This window comes from Schistocerca gregaria, unplaced genomic scaffold (assembly GCF_023897955.1).
Source record: "Schistocerca gregaria isolate iqSchGreg1 unplaced genomic scaffold, iqSchGreg1.2 ptg000636l, whole genome shotgun sequence".
NCBI lineage: Eukaryota > Metazoa > Arthropoda > Insecta > Orthoptera > Acrididae > Schistocerca > Schistocerca gregaria.
Genome location: NW_026062022.1, coordinates 90,001 through 93,667, shown reverse-complemented (window position 1 = coordinate 93,667; position 3,667 = coordinate 90,001). Strand labels below are relative to the sequence as shown.

The window sequence follows — 3,667 nt, the reverse complement described above, 5'->3', positions numbered from 1 at the left end:
CCGGTGAAGGGGGGCCGCCCGGCGTGTTGGCCGCGCGCTGCGTGGGCGCACGCGCAACAGGCGGCTGGTGGGGGGCGCCGAGTGGCAGGAGCGCCAGCCGACGGGCCCGGCAGGCGGCGCAGCTACGCTGCGGCGCACCCTGCACGCGGCGCCTGGCGGCCAAAGTTGGTTCAGCCGAGCCCGGTGCGAAGCGCGGTGGACATCTGCAGTGTGCTGGTCTGATTGAGGACTGTGTGCGTTGAGGATGCGCCGCCGCCTGGCACTCGGCGCCGCGACGCCGTCTGCTGCTCGGTCGCCCCAGCGGTTCTCGCAGGTGGTTTGTATCGCAGTTGTGCGGACGTGTTGGCGCGTGCGCTGTGCTGGGAGAGTTCGCTTCTGCACCCAAGTGGGGCTTTGCCCTTGTGTGGCGCTGGCGTTGGAGCTGCCGGTCACCATAGGTGGCGCGTGTTGTCTCCCGCCGGCAATGCCACGACAGCACGCTCCCGGGCCTCTGTCGGCAGCGGCAAGCTCAGTTGGGAGCAAGGGTGTTCGCACTAAAACCGTCTACTCGCCTAACTCCGGGCGATTGCGCCTCTCTCGAAACCGACCAAGTACCTAGGACGGCGCTGCGCGCCGCCGGGACCTGAGAGGGTTTCGAGGTGTATCGTGCAGGGGAGCTCGGCCTCCTCCTGTTTGCAGAATAATTGAGCGGACGCTTGCGTGTTCGCGCGGGCCCCCGGGACACACTCCCGGGCGGCCGGCTGCTCAGCTCTAGTTGACGCAGCTCCCTGGTTGATCCTGCCAGTAGTCATATGCTTGTCTCAAAGATTAAGCCATGCATGTCTCAGTACAAGCCGCATTAAGGTGAAACCGCGAATGGCTCATTAAATCAGTTATGGTTCCTTAGATCGTACCCACGTTACTTGGATAACTGTGGTAATTCTAGAGCTAATACATGCAAACAGAGTCCCGACCAGAGATGGAAGGGACGCTTTTATTAGATCAAAACCAATCGGATTGGCTTGTCTGGTCCGTTTGCCTTGGTGACTCTGAATAACTTTGGGCTGATCGCACGGTCCTCGTACCGGCGACGCATCTTTCAAATGTCTGCCTTATCAACTGTCGATGGTAGGTTCTGCGCCTACCATGGTTGTAACGGGTAACGGGGAATCAGGGTTCGATTCCGGAGAGGGAGCCTGAGAAACGGCTACCACATCCAAGGAAGGCAGCAGGCGCGCAAATTACCCACTCCCGGCACGGGGAGGTAGTGACGAAAAATAACGATACGGGACTCATCCGAGGCCCCGTAATCGGAATGAGTACACTTTAAATCCTTTAACGAGTATCTATTGGAGGGCAAGTCTGGTGCCAGCAGCCGCGGTAATTCCAGCTCCAATAGCGTATATTAAAGTTGTTGCGGTTAAAAAGCTCGTAGTTGGATTTGTGTCCCACGCTGTTGGTTCACCGCCCGTCGGTGTTTAACTGGCATGTATCGTGGGACGTCCTGCCGGTGGGGCGAGCCGAAGGGGTGCTTTCGCGTCCCGAGGCGGACCCCGTTTAAATCCTACCAGGGTGCTCTTTGTTGAGTGTCTCGGTGGGCCGGCACGTTTACTTTGAACAAATTAGAGTGCTTAAAGCAGGCAAGCCCGCCTGAATACTGTGTGCATGGAATAATGGAATAGGACCTCGGTTCTATTTTGTTGGTTTTCGGAACCCGAGGTAATGATTAATAGGGACAGGCGGGGGCATTCGTATTGCGACGTTAGAGGTGAAATTCTTGGATCGTCGCAAGACGAACAGAAGCGAAAGCATTTGCCAAGTATGTTTTCATTAATCAAGAACGAAAGTTAGAGGTTCGAAGGCGATCAGATACCGCCCTAGTTCTAACCATAAACGATGCCAGCCAGCGATCCGCCGCAGTTCCTCCGATGACTCGGCGGGCAGCCTCCGGGAAACCAAAGCTTTTGGGTTCCGGGGGAAGTATGGTTGCAAAGCTGAAACTTAAAGGAATTGACGGAAGGGCACCACCAGGAGTGGAGCCTGCGGCTTAATTTGACTCAACACGGGAAACCTCACCAGGCCCGGACACCGGAAGGATTGACAGATTGATAGCTCTTTCTTGATTCGGTGGGTGGTGGTGCATGGCCGTTCTTAGTTGGTGGAGCGATTTGTCTGGTTAATTCCGATAACGAACGAGACTCTAGCCTGCTAACTAGTCGCGTGACATCCTTCGTGCTGTCAGCGATTACTTTTCTTCTTAGAGGGACAGGCGGCTTCTAGCCGCACGAGATTGAGCAATAACAGGTCTGTGATGCCCTTAGATGTTCTGGGCCGCACGCGCGCTACACTGAAGGAATCAGCGTGTCTTCCTAGGCCGAAAGGTCGGGGTAACCCGCTGAACCTCCTTCGTGCTAGGGATTGGGGCTTGCAATTGTTCCCCATGAACGAGGAATTCCCAGTAAGCGCGAGTCATAAGCTCGCGTTGATTACGTCCCTGCCCTTTGTACACACCGCCCGTCGCTACTACCGATTGAATGATTTAGTGAGGTCTTCGGACTGGTACGCGGCATCGACTCTGTCGTTGCCGATGCTACCGGAAAGATGACCAAACTTGATCATTTAGAGGAAGTAAAAGTCGTAACAAGGTTTCCGTAGGTGAACCTGCGGAAGGATCATTACCGACTAGACTGCATGTCTTTCGATGTGCGTGTCGTGTCGCGCAACACGCTACCTGTACGGCAGTGGCCGTGCGCCGCGTGCGGAACCACGCGTGCCTCTCAAAACTAGCGGAAGTGTTGTTGTTGTGTGGTACGAGCGCTGAAGCTCTGGAGCGGCTGGCCTGCGGTACCTGGCGCCTGGCGCCGGTTTTGAATGACGTTCGCCCGAGTGCCTGTCCGCTCCGGTGTGGAGCCGTACGACGCCCATCGGCTGTGAGGCCGTTGGACACAAAAAAAATAGTGGAACAGGGGCCGTCAGACGCCTCAGTCCCGCAAATGCTACTGTCTTGAAAGAGACAGTGGGAGACTGAAAAGGAAAAGATCACCCAGGACGGTGGATCACTCGGCTCGTGGGTCGATGAAGAACGCAGCAAATTGCGCGTCGACATGTGAACTGCAGGACACATGAACATCGACGTTTCGAACGCACATTGCGGTCCATGGATTCCGTTCCCGGGCCACGTCTGGCTGAGGGTCGGCTACGTATACTGAAGCGCGCGGCGTTTGTCCCGCTTCGGAGACGTGGGAGTGTCGTGGTCGCCTGTGTGGCCGGCCGCGTCTCCTTAAACGTGCGATGCGCGCCCGTCGCCTGGCGGTTCGCATACCGGTACTTTCTCGGTAGCGTGCACAGCCGGCTGGCGGTGTGGCGTGCGACACCTCGTACAACGACCTCAGAGCAGGCGAGACTACCCGCTGAATTTAAGCATATTACTAAGCGGAGGAAAAGAAACTAACAAGGATTCCCCCAGTAGCGGCGAGCGAACAGGGAAGAGTCCAGCACCGAACCCCGCAGGCTGCCGCCTGTCGTGGCATGTGGTGTTTGGGAGGGTCCACTACCCCGACGCCTCGCGCCGAGCCCAAGTCCAACTTGAATGAGGCCACGGCCCGTAGAGGGTGCCAGGCCCGTAGCGGCCGGTGCGAGCGTCGGCGGGACCTCTCCTTCGAGTCGGGTTGCTTGAGAGTGCAGCTCC

General features: G+C 57.4%; 3 non-coding genes across 3 annotated transcripts in view; all 3 read left to right on the top strand.

Moving 5' to 3' along the window:
• The first annotated feature begins 764 nt into the window (after positions 1–764).
• Positions 765–2,657, top strand: LOC126317566 (small subunit ribosomal RNA). Its single transcript, XR_007556721.1, has one exon. It is a non-coding gene; the product is annotated as a small subunit ribosomal RNA (ribosomal RNA).
• A 362-nt stretch (positions 2,658–3,019) lies between these two features.
• On the top strand, positions 3,020–3,174 carry LOC126317543 (5.8S ribosomal RNA). The gene has a single exon (XR_007556700.1). It is a non-coding gene; the product is annotated as a 5.8S ribosomal RNA (ribosomal RNA).
• A 188-nt stretch (positions 3,175–3,362) lies between these two features.
• Positions 3,363–3,667, top strand: part of LOC126317582 (large subunit ribosomal RNA) — a 4,222-nt gene continuing 3,917 nt past the window's right edge. Inside the window, exon 1 of the ribosomal RNA XR_007556735.1 lies at positions 3,363–3,667. This exon is cut by the window's right edge and continues 3,917 nt beyond it. This is a non-coding gene — a ribosomal RNA (large subunit ribosomal RNA).